Here is a 15,536-nt window from a genome sequence, read left to right on the forward strand (position 1 = left end):
TTTATAAAATGAATTTACAGAAATCCTCTCCATTTTTCATAATGCAGCTCCATTTTGTTTGAAGATTATGGTTATTTTCTTTTTTTAATTAAAAAACTTTTCATGAATATGGCTGTTTTGCTTCCATGTGTCTGTATACCCTGTGCATGTCTGGTGCCCTCAGAGGTGCAAAGAAGACTTTGGATCCTCTGCTATTGGAATTACAGACTACGGTAGGCCACCAAATGAGTGCTGGAAATCAAAGCCAGGTCCTCATGGGCTCCTAACTGCTGAGCCATCTTTCCAGCCGCATGAGGGCTTTCTTACATTAGAGGCAAAGATGAAGATGAAGAGCACTCTGGAACCCTGGAAGTTGTATCTCCCAGTCACACCATGTGGGGTAACATTATTCTGTGTCTTCAGAAGGGAAGACAATATTATGCGCAGGTTGTTAGAGATCAGACTTCATCTTAGCTCTTGACATTTTAAACTTTATTTTTTATCATTGTCAGCTACCTTCAAGCCCCTCCTTTGATTATCTTTCAAATTCCACAGTGAGTATAGGCACTTGTGTACTGGAGAGTTGTTCATTTCACACCTTACATGAGCAAGAAAAGTAAGCTCCGTGTGAAACAGCAGAACCTCGCTAGCTGCTGCACAGGCTTGACTTCACACAGAACCGGCTGTGCCATTTGTTCACAGTGCTCATTGGAGGCCTCTTTTTCATTAGGAAATCCCCCACCAAGGATGGAGCCAACAGAAGGACCGCTAGGTGGGACTCACCTCCCTCCCGGAGGCATCTCCCTACTAGTGTGTGATGTGGACTTTGATTTGGGAGGACTGTCCCCAACTTTGGTGGCCTCTGCCTGTTGCAAGGGTCAATTTCTTTGGCGGAGATGCCCTGTTTTTCTCTCTGCATGCTTGCAGCCTTCTCTACAGTGGAAATTGAATTTACAGAAATAGGAAGATTTTTGGTGACTTTGAAACTAAGAAAACACCGTGTTTTCTTTTTTAAACATAGCACCTCTGACTAATTTGCACTGTAATTTATCCTAGTAATTTTGTCTGCAGAAAAATGAAGCAAAGGAAATTTTGCTTGAATTAACCTCTATTCTCTATTTCACTTTCACAGATGCAAACAAAAATCAGAAGGGGGCCAAAGAGCAGACCATGAAGTCGAGAGAATTTAAGGGGAAAAAGTCTTTCAGTTTCTCCACCTTTGTCTTCATTTAGCATGAGTGTTTCACATTTAAAAGGCCTTTAACTTTATAAATTAAAAAAAAAACATTTCTACATTTTTTTCACCTCAGGTGCTCCTTAGTCTCTGTACTTAAGAAAACCATAACCCTAATATAACCTTAACTTTAATGTGTGGTTATTTATGCACTGACACTGATGGCACATGAAACTACTTTTCTCATGTTCTGTCTTCCCCTTCAAAAAAAAATACAGACAAACTACAGTAACATATTAGCCATATTGTACTATGAGGATTTTTGAGTAAGTTGTTCCATTTCTTCCATTTTTAGGCAGTGGGCATGACCACTTTTAGATAATTTAACTTATATAATGAAATTGTTTCATTGATCCGTTTCATCTAAGTTAGAGATAACAGTGTGACTTTATTTAACCGACGAGAGCTCAACAAAAGGAACAATTCATCTTCCGGCAGCAATATTTGATTTGACTGGACCACTTCCTTCCTCCCATAGCCATCACAAAAGCCGGGAAGCACAGCTTCAGACAGTGGGGCTGGGAGGGGCTGGGAGTCATTATGTTTGCTGGGTATTTGTTGGTAAAGTACAGTCCAGTCATTTCCTGACTGGTGCCACACTTTAAAGATGAGCCGAAGGCTATGAGACTTGTGCAAACCACCACCACAAAGTGGCAAATGACATTTTTTTTGTTCTGTCTTAGATTGCACACTTGGTAGAGAATAATGTATCCCCCAGGGGACCTCAGAATCAAACACATCATCTACTTCATCTGCCCTTAACAGGTGAAGATCCAGAATAACCAGCCCTTCCAGTTCATTTAAAAAAGAAAAGTCAGTCATTAAAGCCAGGTTGCATGTTAAAATATGCAAAGACTAACTCTATGAAAAACAAGTCATTTTCTAGGTAAGTGAAGTCAAAATGCAGAAACCTTCTCAATCTGAGAGCCGTTCAGTCTCTGGGTGACCCAAACCTTGTGTTTTCTCCCAGACAATGAGCCATTGACTGGAGACAACTATACCAAATTACTTGTGATGAAAGATTGAAAAGAGGAAGTATCAGCCAAGAAGACATCGCCTAGCACATTCTGTCCGTCCGTCAGACATCCAAGAAGACTATGAGGAGCTTAGATAGCCCTCCCTTGAAATTGGTGTCAGTAGGCAGGATCTGTCATCTGGACACACTGAGCCACATGTGAAAAAATGTGTTCTTTATAGTCAGTCTTTCAGTCTCTTACATCATCACAGCTTGGCAGTCCAATGTCGTCTTCTGTACTAAAGGAACTTATGAAATGAATTGCCTATCTTGGACCCCTTAGTGTCACCCAGACTTCCCACTCTGTTTGCCATCGCTGGCACCTCTCCTGCCACTTGTTCTTTATCTTTTGGGGAGCCTGTACCCCATTTACCATATCTCTCACCTGACACCTCCCTAATTTCATCTGTAAACTAATCCATTAGGATTTATGGGAAATGTACAAGTTCTTACTCAGAACAGTCAGGATCAAGGGGACACAAGCCACACAGGAAAAGGAAACCCTTGAGGGCATTCGTTATACGTTTAAGGAATGAAGCACTCACAACTCACTAAAGTCTCCAGTGCCTCGGTTTACCCACCAATTACATATTCTGCATTTAAACTCAAGAACTATTTGGAAGGAATGGAACTTGTGTTTCTAAGTTTCGAGCTGTCTAGTTAAAGGAGCTATGCCGTATATGATTAAGCTACATGGAAATGAAACATGTTTCTAAATTACTCACAATCTTGTAAAAGGAACTTTGCTACATACATGTAAGCTTAGAAGTCAGATCTGTAGACCCTGAGACAGCAGCATTTAAACCATTATGTATGAGATATGGTAGCGCTGGCCTTGTAATCCCAACACTTGGGAGACTCAGCAAGGAGGGTCTCAAGCTCCAGAACTCTTTCAGAAACATAAAATGAAGAAGAAAATATGATGCTGTACCATTTGGGATGAGCTTTGTGTTCAAAATTCAACAGTTTTCAAGAGTGAAAGAACATTGCAAATTGACTTCAAAATGAACACATCTGAATTTACCAGGCATGGCGATACCCACATTTGATCCCAGTGCAGAGGCAAGTGGATCTCTGAGTTTGAGGCCAACCTGGTACTCGTAGTGAAGTTCGTTCTAGGACAGCCAGGGCTACATAGTGAGAAGCTGTCTCAAAGTAAATAAATGAATAAAGAAACAAATAAAAGGACTGAGAAAGAACTACTCCAGTCTGAGAATGGATGATGCCCTTGATTTTTAACAAAGTCAAAGCACCAGAGGTTTGGGGGTGGGGATTACCAGATTATTCAACCTTCTAGAAGAATCTGGTATTGATTATCATAGCTAATGGTTCTTACAGTGTCTATGGTGCTTCAATTTTTTGGCGGGTATTTACCTTCTTACCTATTTATTGGCATTTCTATCCAAGCTACCATAGGAGGTTAAGTATTTGTTACTATTCCTTTACAGGGTGTGGACTTGAAGATCAGCCTCTGTGGCACAAGACCATACATCCCATAATCAGTAGGACTGGGATTTGTGTTCAGGAGTCCAATCTCTGGCAACCACACCTTTTCACCAAGACAGTGATGATACATAGCTTAAGATCTAGTAAAGCATTGGAGATCATAATGCAAAGCCAGCTTCACTAGTTAGCTATACAAGCTGGGCAGTAGTGGCACACACCTTTAGTCTCAGGACTCAGGAGACAGGCAGATGGATCTCTGGGAGTCCAAGATTACCCTGGGCTACACAAGAGTGAATCAGTCTAAAAGAGAAACAGAGCTCATGCCTTTCATCCCACCCCTACAGCGAATATAAGGAGTTCAATGCAGTCTCAGGTGCTGTCTGAGATTTGGTGAGGAGCAGTGCAGTCTGGAGAGGCAATCTGAGGTTTGGGTGATTGCCCCTTCAGTCTGAGCATTGGTAGAGGAGAGATCTCTCTGGTGGCTTTAGCCTCTTTGCTTCTCTGATCTTCATATTGAACTCCAATATATGTCTCTGGGTTTTAATATTTATGCTACAAAGACTGACTAACCTTTACGATTATTATTAGTTATTATAAGAAATGTATGGAAAGATTCCAGGTTAATGTGCAAGTTAATTATAGCTGATGCACAAGTTATTTACAGATAGGGGAGGAATTATATAGCCCATCAAAATTAAATCCAGGGCTGGAGAGATGGCTGCTCTTCCAGAGGACTGGGGTTCAATTCCCAGCACCTACATGGCAGCTCACAACCATCTGTCACTCCAGTTCCAGAGGATCTAATTCTTCTGGCCACCAAGGGCACTACACATATAGTGTACACACACACACACACACACACACACACACACACACACAGAGAGAGAGAGAGAGAGAGAGAGAGAGAGAGAGAGAGAGAGAGAGAAATACACCTCTCAAAGGATTTTAGAAACTAGAGCAAAGCAACCTCTGATACAGGTTTCATCTTCTTCTCTCTGTGTCTCTAATGGATGGAGATAGATGTGACAACTCACACTTACAGGGAGACCCAAGTTCAAGGTTAACCTGGAATACATACAGAGTACCAGAACAGCCAGGGCTCCATAGCAAGACCCTGTCACAAAAAGAAGACCAGAGCTTCTGAAATCTCTCAGGGAGACCCCCCCATATGTAGAACTATTTAGGCTCGTTTAAATCCCTTGGAATGTGTATAGAGAAAAATTGCTTAATGAGCATCATTTCTAATTCAAGTAGCTTTGCTTCGAGTGTTCTCAATTACAAGTTGTGAGGAAGGCTGATTAACTGTGGAAAGAAAGAAGGCATATGTCAGCCCATGTCCATCCAATTTACAGAATCAAATGGACATAAACTACTGTGGAGATGTTGGAATCTACTTCTATACCTAGCGTCATCTCTGAGTGTCACTTAAATGCCTAGGAACAGAGAGTGCCTAGAGTAGAAGTCCTACAGTGTTAAGGTTGCTGTTTTTGTGTTAAATACCCAACACCTAGTACAGACATTCAACCTAGCAGTTCCTGATAAAAGCTATGGAATGAACCCTAGTCAGTGCAACAGACTCGCATTCCCAAGGCTTGTAAAACACATGAACCTTCATATTGAAACGGGAATATTAGAGTTACAGGATTTCTGGATACATTTTTATACAGCTTACTTTTATGTGTATGAGAGTTTGCCTGCATGTATGTCTGGGCACCGTGTGTGTGCAGTGCCACAGAGGCCAGAAGTGGGCACTGGGAATGCCTGAAGTGGAGGGCAGTTTGTTGCAGCCGCCCTGTGGAAGCTGGGAACCAAACCCAGGTCTTCTGCAAGAGTAACAAGTGCTCTTAAGCACTAAGCTGCCACTCCAGATCCCCCTAGTTATATTTCTAACTTTGTCATTATTTCATATGTTAACTTCTAGCCCGGACAGGACATAAATGGTCTAGAGAGTTACAGTTGTAACAGCAGAACTGTTTCTCTGGGCTAAAGAGTCTTTCTCCTATAATTAGACCTGAGTTAAACTGTATCTGCTGCAAGCTTCATTTTACAAACAGAGTTTCATACTGCAACTTAAACAAAGCAGGCAGTATTAATAGTCAGACATCTTTATTTAACAACTTTCTTAATAACTGAGGACACAGACCCAGAAGCCCACAGGATATCACCGAGACGAATGTTCATGATATCCAGACAATTCAGTGCCAATGCTAATAAGTGACTCCTGTTGGTCCCATTCTTCCCCAACAAAAGGAAGCCATTCATTCACGCTGTGATGGGTCCTTCCTGTGAGACATTCTGATCTGGATTAATGCATTGCAGATGATGCTTTTGGGGAAAGCTCCTGACCCGAGAACAACTACTGACCATCTTGGGATTTGGTTATCCTACATCTATCTTATGCCTTCCCCCGATGTGTTCCTGGCCCCTAAAGAAAGCACACATAGGAAAGAGACAAATCAAGGGCAACAAAGACGTGTGAAAAGCTGGCGGTAGAGGAGCAGATACTAATGGGAAGATGGCTGCCTTGTCAGAGAGATGAGGTTTCCTTGCGATCGTTCCTCCACGTGACTTCTGAACATGATACATTTCAGAAAGCACTGTGTGTGTTCACGCACATGTGTGTGTTTGTGTGTGTGTCTGTGTGAGTGTGTGTGTCTGTGTGTGTGTGTTTGTGTGTATGTGTGTGTGAGTGTCTGTGTGTGTAAGTGTCTGTGAGTGTGTGTGTGTGTCTGTGAGTGTGTGTGTGTCCGTGTGTGTGTCTATGAGTGTCTGTGTGTGTATGAGTGTCTCTCTGTGTGTGTGTCTGTGTGTGTGTGTGTGTGTGTGAGAGAGAGAGAGAGTGTGTGTGAGTGTGTGTGTGTGTGTGCGCGCGCGCGTGCGCGTGCGCTCACATGTGGACTCTGGGCTTCTCTGATGTTATTAGGCTGTGTGGTCAGTGATCCCTAAGGATCTGCTTTCCATGTCATGCCCCTTTCCCCCTGACCATGGCTCATCCACCCCCACCATGCACACGCTACCTCTGAGTTTTAGAGGAGTGCTAAGACCTGAAGCTTATCCCACTGAACCATCTCCCCAGCTCCTTGGACTCTTCACTTATTCAGAATACTGGGCAGAGGAGGGGGGCACAGACAGGTGTGTGTGGGGGTGAAACACAGCCAAACAGAAGGCCAGAGCACTGAATGACAAAGTTCCTACCTCTTTTGACTGCATCTGAACACTGGTGAAGTCCTTGCTAAAGGAACATAATAACTAACGATTCTTCAAGAATTGGTTAAAAATCAGAAGGTAACCTTCCACTGAAACCCTTAGATCAGTCTGGACCTCCCAGGCCTATCCCCAGCCTGTGAAAAGAATATCTTCATGGAACCCTGAAAAGAATATACTTATATTTATTTCCTTCAGAATAATCAGACAAATTACTAAATTATCCATTAGATCCTAGACGCAAACCATTCTATGGGATCCAGGCAAGCCATGCCAAGATAAATGCCGTCATTTGCCTTAAAATTAACCCCACGGCCCTAATAATGTCATTTTATAGAACATATGAATTTAAATCTGTGATTGATCTCCAGGTATATGAATCTGAAAGCTTTGATTAAAAAGGTTCTAAACATTTTTAATCGTTCCTTCCTTCCTACTCATAACAGTAAAATGAAAATAAGCCCGCACACAACCTGGTCAAATATTTAGATAAAGAATGTGTCCGTAGCCAGCAATATCTTAAATGTGTTTGAGTTATCCTACGCGCTACTTAAATAGTGAAACTGTCAGCCTGGGATTTTGTATATATTCCTCATTAGGCTGCCTCAAAGACCCCAGGGTAGGTATATCTGCATTTTAAAATTTTGTATTTTTCCATGGTTTATATTCCTCATAAAATGCCTGAGAACTTTATGGGGGATGTTACATTAATATGTGTTATTATAAATATGATTTAAATATCTAAGGCATTACAGAGTGATTACTGTTCAATAAGGCAGCATGCATAAAAGGGCCATCTCCACACTGTGCTGAGGTCTCCACAATATAATATAATGAATTGTTCAATATAGTTTGCATGCTATTTGTCTTTGCTTCTGCCTCGGCTCCAGGGAAACTGATGTGCACCCTCTAACAAGACGATTGTAAATTGCAGAACAATAAACAGCCCTTGAGATTTTTTCCATAGCATGTGGTTAGCATGCAGTCCATCCTGGACACTTGATTTAATGTGACAAAGGAGCTTTCCCGACAACGCTCAACATTGTTTTAAGCTGCTGCTAAATCAGTTAGTGCTCGGGAAGCTCCTAATGTCTTCACCATTCTCCCAACCCAACCCAAGAATCCCAGCCCGGTGTTTTCTAAAGACAAGAAAAAAACAAAGATTTAGGGAATCACTGCATGGATGCGCCTGGCGTCTCCAGGAAACGTTAAGGATGATCTGGAGAAAAGGAGGGGCAAGGCAGACTCTCTATATCATCAGGATCTATGTGGGTGTCACCTCCAAAATTCATTTCCATTTTTCTGAATTACCCATGCTGTAGCCGAGGATAAATGAGAAAGGGGGCAGCTATTAGTTTAAAGTCAGGACTATCAGGTTAAGAACTAAAGAAAATGTTTTAAGTCTTGGGAGACAAGTTTTACATTCTACACGGGCACATTTCCTTTGGTATATGAAATGTACTTGGTGTCACATCCATGCTCCATTGAAGCAACACAAGACACCTACAGATACCACCTTATCCTTGCTTAGTTATTAACTTGCAAAGTAGGAGCACAAATTAGAAATGAACAATAAGCAACTCTTGCCCAAGAGAAACTAATATGAACCATTTCTCGATCCCCAGCAAATACATGAGTAACTAAATGCTCATCACAGTGCACAACACTTAACACGACAAGTCATACCCCAAATTTTTATTACTTTAAAAAAAAAGCCAATTCTGGGCAATTTCTTTGGTTTTTTTTATTTATTTGTTTGTTTTGGTGAGGGAGTACAATTCATGCTTTTTTTTTTTTTTTTTGCATCTCACAGGTCCCGCTAGCCCCTGTTCTCTGAAGGGTTAAAGAGGTCCCTGTTGGGAACAGCTCCTTCCAGAGCCCCTACAGCCATGCTGGTTCTTTTGGGGCAGCTTCACTATGCTTTCATAACCGAGGCTGATTGGAATAAGAAACAAAGCAAATCAAAAGTGAGCAGATCTCAGCCCAATTGACTTTTTCCTTTTGTTTTTCTTAAAATGGTGCTATCCAACTTTTTTTTTCAATCAAAACAAACCCCGTGGTCTGCCCTGGCCGTGTGCACACACAAGCAATGTTGTCCAGAGCTCAAGGCTGGTTTCTTCTAACGAAACAAGAAACTCCTATTTTCAGTGTCTCTGTCATTTTGCAAAGATACACAGAGCAGGTATGTTCTGGAAGGAATGTATGTTTCCCGTGAAGACTAGCCGAGTGAGCATCCCTGTTAGGGGAAAGGGGAGCATAATGTCTTTTCCCCCTCTCCAAATAATAGACTGTGTTTAAATAGTCTGGCTCTTAATGTACTAGTAAGTTCAAGCCCATTTTTTAAGTCTGCAAGTACACGGGATACTGTTTGATTTCACTTTCTTTACATGTTATTTCTAGAAAGAGTGGGGTGTGATTAAGTAATTCGGCCCTCTTTTCATCATTCTCTCTGCTTCCCCCTTTTAGAGTGGTAAGCACCTCTGCAGAACTGAAGCTAATTCTTCATATGCTTTTAGAATCCATTTCTCTCTAAATACGTTCATTTGGTTCTTACCGCAAAGATAATAACGAGGTTCAGGACACAATGCCCCAGAAGATGGCACGCTGGCATTTAGGGAAACTGCAGAAGAAGAAGTTTACTGCTACCTCTCCCTGTCTCCACTTCCTTAAAGTGGGCCATGAAACCTAGGAAGGTCCTTCTCTGTCCGTTCCCCGACCTCTCTGGCGAAGGTTATGAGACTCGTGTTTGACAGGAATGGGAAGCTGAGTCGGAGCAATCAGGCCTGATTAGTCCCTCCCTGCGGTTATCACAGAGATAGCTAGCTCCCTGCAGCAATCACAACCTGTGCCCAAAGGTAGTGCCCCAGGAATCCCACCTTCAACCAACCCAACACCAGAGCCACACAGGCTCCCAGATTTGCTGGCTCTTGGCTTCTTCAGCTCTCTCATCACTAACAATGCTAATCTTTTCCTCTTCAGCACTGTCATGGGGCTGGCAGCTGTTACCCACGTTTTCTGTGGAGGAGAATGGAGGTGCAAAGTCGAAAAACATCCAAAGGAACTGGGAAAAGGTGATGCCAAAACCAGGCGATTGAAATCATTTAATAAGTTTTGCAGTGTTTTGATTGGAAAGGAGGTTTCCAGCAAAAAGTCAGAGAGTGTTTTGGTATTAACTATGTTTTTAAAAGTACCCAACTGTTTATTCTCACACATTTCCCCTTTGTCCTCTTAGGTATCAACGAAACTTTATTACATCTTGGTACTTGCCCAGCACAGCTGTATTTAGCTCTGTAGTCCTTCATAGAAGAGGTGGTTTTCTGGCTGTGGAGATGTTTCAGTCTGTAAGCACTTGGTGTACAAGCATGCAGACCTAAGCAGGGATCGCAATATCCTCCCCACGCTCACCTACAGCCCCACCTGGGACAGGGGAGACAACATAATCCCCAGGGTTCGATGGCCAATCAGGGATCTGCAGGTTCAGTGACAAACCCTGTCTCAAAATCTAAAGTGAAAGGTGACTGAAGAAGAAGACACCAAATTCTGACCTCTAGCCTCTGTGAGCATATATGCTTATGCAGACACACACACACACACCATACATACACACACCATACACACAACATACATACATACACAGAGAGAGAGAGAGACACACACACACCATACACACAACATACATACATACATACACACACAGAGAGACACACACACACCATACACACACACCATACACACACATACCATACACACACCATACACACACAGAGAGAGACACACACAAACCATACACACACACACCATACACACACACACATACACACACATGCAGAGAGAGAGAGACACACACACACAACATACATACACACACTATATACACATAGACACACATACCATACACACACAGACACACACACCATACACACACAGACACATACATACATACACACACAGACACACACCATACACACAAACACCATACACACACCATACACACACACACACACACACACACACACACACACACATATACAGAGAGAGAGAGACACACACACATACCACACACACACAACATACATACACACACTCTATACACATAGACATACACACACCATACACACACAGACACACACACAGAGACATACACACACCCCCATACACACACCATACACACACAGACACACAACATACAACACTATATACACATAAACACACACACAGACACACACACCATACACACACAGACACATACATACACACACACACACACACACACACACACACACACACCATACACACTGGGAAAGATGAATTTCTGATTTCTGAGCTGGTGTGAGTAAGTCCCACCCCCCAAGTTATCTTCTGTGGAACCAAAATAACAACTCCCTTGCAGCCAAATCTTCCAGTGATTTTCAGATCTAACAGGAGCCACACAGCAGGGTCTCAATGGTTAGTAACAGTTTCATTGATTATTATAGAAACCACTCTTGCCCAAAACAGGACCGTTCAAGATGTAAGAGGGAAAATGACAGGACAGGGCTCCCTGCTGTCACTTCAGTTCAGCAGAGATTCTGTCCAAGGGCGTTTTCTCCAATTTTCCCCTTTTACCTCATTCACATGTTGCTTTTATATTTCGGGCTGTCCACATTTTTGGGCAATCAGAGCCTCGGGGCTCGGTTTGTGGGTTATTCTGGTCCACTATGATTATTTCCTGAAGTGGTCGTCAGCCAGGTGACCATTTTGTTTCTTGTTAGTTTCTTTGTCCCAAAGTGAAAACAAAAGGGTGATGAGTTGGATGAATTCAGTCTGTGACTTTCAAAGGTTCTTAAGCAAAACAAAAGGATGCTGGGAGATGCCTCCTTTTCCATGGAGGGATCCCAGCTTTGTATTCCCTTAATACAATCGATCCCTTTTTAAGACATTTCAAGCTACATTAAATCTATTCGGTTTTCTTCTTTGCCATGCTTGACATCTTAGTGGCTGCACATGCAAGGAAACTGTGGACATAGCACAGAACAACTCTACTAAGTGGGGCCTTGTATTAATACTGTAAACAAGGCACTTCTTCCACTGAAGCAGCTACACCAAGGAGGGCAGAGAAAATGATTACTCCGCTGAAATGAAGGAAGACGTCACAGGAGAGGTGGCTCTTCTATTTGTCTTTGAATGACAATATTAGATTGAGAGGGACCTATATGTCCAGTGACGGCATTGCATTTCAAACTATAAATGGTCTGAAAGACAGAGACTGATAGAACCCTGATAGTTGGATGTGTTTGTAGAGAACCCACTTAGCATGCACAGGGCCTTGGGTCTGACGCATGCAGAGCAAAATAACAGAAAAAGCAAACCTTAAAAAAAAAAAAAAAAAAACCAGCAAAAAGCAAAGCACAAATCCAAAAACTTAAAATTAATCCTATTTACTTTAAATTCAGTTTCAAAATGAATTTTAACAACACAAGATGCGCTGAAAGAGAGCACACCCAATCCTTCAATGCGTGCTAAGACAGACATACTTGTCAAGCTCATACTTGACAATCATAAAACTGAGTTTCATGATGCTGTCCTCAGAGGTGTCTTCAGGTATGCACCATGTGTGTGCATCAGGCTAGACATTCTGAGTCCTGGCAGGGTATGATGGTGCAGGTCCGTAATCCCTACACTGGAGAGGTGGAAATGCCGAGGCTAGAAGACCTTGAGTTCCTGGCTAGCCTGGGCTATGAGGCAAGGGCATGTCTCAAAAGAAAAAAGAAAAAAGCAGCAATGAGTCACTAACAATCTTAAGCGCCGTGGCTTGTACTCCTCTTCGTCTGTCTGCCACACCAAGGCCCTTCCGAGTTCCAAGGCCTAGCTAGACTGTTGACACTCTTCCCAAGTACATTGGTTCATTCTAATCCCCAAACATTTCCAATATCCGTTAGGCTCCCTGCTGCATGTCCACACATTTTTCCTTCTGTGAGCATTTGTCTCATGTGGGACTCTTCTCTCAATGCATGGGTGAAACAGCAGGTGCACCTGTATGCTTCAAATAATTCTGAGCTTCTAGGTTACAAAACTTCTCAGTCTCTCATGTTGGGGTCATTGGCTAATCATGGGGGTCACATGAGTCAGTGTCCCCCCAAACACAGCACGAACATGCACGTGCTCTATGTTGCTTGCACAAAGTAGGTCGTCTATGGCATGCGCCACAGAGGCCTTTCTCTTACGCACTTTTCAGATTGAGAATTAACCCTTTCTCAAATATATTTTGTAATCAAAAGCAACTTGATAATGTCGCATTTCACACATGCCTAGTGCAGACATGTGGTCACTGCAGAAGCTCGGCTAGCTTGAAAGTCGTGGTGTGGGGGTCTTCATGGAATCGTACTTTGTGAATCCCTCTCCACACGCCACTTCTAAAGTCCAGCAAGAAAATAATGACAGGCAGCATTGCAGCAAAGGCGGCTGTCTCCTCTCTTCCTTATGTGCTAAAATCCTGCTTGCCGCCGGCAGTTGGTACCATATGGAGGTAAAGCTTCTTTGCTGTCAGTATATGGCCCTGTGGTGTTGCACAAAACTCCCTTTTCCTCATCAAAGGCACACAAAAGTCTAAAAATACACCCTCTGCTCTTTCATCCTTTGCTTTTGCAAACCTCTGGGGATAATTCCAATCCAGCTGGTTGCTCTTGGTCAGGTGAGGACAGGGAGCTGCATGCTCACAGTGCAAAGCAGGGGAGCAGAAATTCACAGAGTCAACGCCTTGAAAATGAGCAACTGTCCAGGAAGGTCTTCTACCATGAAGTTTTCTCGTGCAGGATCAGGAAAATAGCCAGTCCTGAGCACAGGTAGTCACGGTCATGGCCAAGTAGGATGTTTGTCCTTGTAGATGTCACGGCAGAGTATCACATCCATAGAAAAGTACACCAGTAAAGGATCCACACGCTCCTGCCAGTCTCTAGAGCCCATGCCCATGTAAAAATTTGGACTCCCCGGAAGACTAGCTCTCTTATTTTCCAATTTCATTTCCTGTGTATGGGTGTTTCATCTGCATATGTGTCTGTGCCCCACTTGTGTGCCTGGTGCCCATGGAGGCCAAAAGAGGTCACTGAATAAGATCCCCTGGAACTAGAGTTACAGACAATTGGGAGCCACTGTGTGGGTGCTGGGGGGGCAGAGGTAGGGGAACAGGTCCCCTGGAAGTACAACAAGTGTTCTTATGCCCTCCTGACTCACCTCTTCAAGACTTGCCCTGTTTAGTACATTTCCTCAGGAGTACTGAGACCCTCATGTCCTAACATCTCTCAGTTGCTGTCATGGCCATGCCTAAACTTCCCATGGTCTTTATTCTATTACTGTGAAATACAAGCCACCTAGTGGAAAGAGTAGTAGATAAAAGCATTTGGAGCCCTTTTAAAGCCAGCTAACTTGTCAGTTTATTTTATTTATGCAGGAGGACTGTGTTGGAGAAGGCGCGGAACAGCTCGGGATTGATGACAAGAGTTCTCACTGAGGAAGATCAGAGCATGAGCTGGGCCACTAGACTCACCCAAAAGCCTGTTATCATAGTGATTCCCAAGATGTAGGATGACTGGACTCACCCCAAAGCCCGTTATCATAGTGATTCCCAAGACGGAGGCATGCCCAAGGAAATGTGTCAGGAGTGCTGAAAGCCACTGTCCCATTCTCACAAAATTGCCTGATGCCGAAAGGAAACATGCAGTTGTACCATCTCAGGACCATGGTGGCACACACCCAGTGGACAGTGTCTTAGCCTATTCCAGCTTCTAAAACAAGTACTTTACACAGAGCAATTTATAAACAGCAGCAATTCAATTCTCTAATTCTAGGGTGAGATGTTAAAGATCAAGGAAGGTTATCAGCAGCCGTGGCATCAGGAGAAGATCCACCATTTCATAGATGGAAGCTTGTGATGCTTCCACACATGGCCATCTCTGGTCATCATTTTCCCCAAACCCTCTCATGAGGGGACTCATCCCATCCCCAGTGGCAGAGCACTCATCATGTCACCATCTCCGGGAGGTCCTTTTTGTTAATACCACAGACCTTAGGACTTAAACTCTAATGCTGAAGGGAGGCCAACATGCACACTGGAACAATCAGCAAATGAGCTGTAACATTGGTATTGTTCACAGAGGATTTCTCCCACCCAAACACAGGGCATATTCTAAATTGGAAACATTGAACCTATGACTCTTAAGAGGGTCTTTGGCTTTTCCCCAACTGAAATTTCAGAACTCTTAGTTACAGCTTCATAAGAAAATACCAGAAAATTCTAAAAGAGATGAGACTTTATTAAGGAGAACTCTGCTCCCATTCACATTAGACTCCAGGGAGTTGATATGAACCAGTGTTGCCACACTGCCATGAAAGAAAAGCAGGCTCTAGAGATGTAAGCTACAGCTACAAAGCTCATTTTAGAGCAAGTTCTACAGAATGAAGAACTGAGCTCTGGGCATACTTCAGACTGCTTATTTTCAGTTTGTTCCCATTCAGAAAAGCCTTCATACATGTTGTGTTAGGTCAAATAAAGATCTGTGTGAAGTCTGTTCTATTTATCAGGACTCCTGAAAAATGTTCTGTAGTCTCAGTGACCCATTAGAACTACACACATCATAGTATTCAGAAACACAGTAGACATAAATATAGAAAATAAATATATCA

The sequence above is a fragment of the Cricetulus griseus genome, chromosome 8, assembly GCF_003668045.3.
Source record: "Cricetulus griseus strain 17A/GY chromosome 8, alternate assembly CriGri-PICRH-1.0, whole genome shotgun sequence".
In the NCBI taxonomy this organism is placed as follows: Eukaryota; Metazoa; Chordata; class Mammalia; order Rodentia; family Cricetidae; genus Cricetulus; species Cricetulus griseus.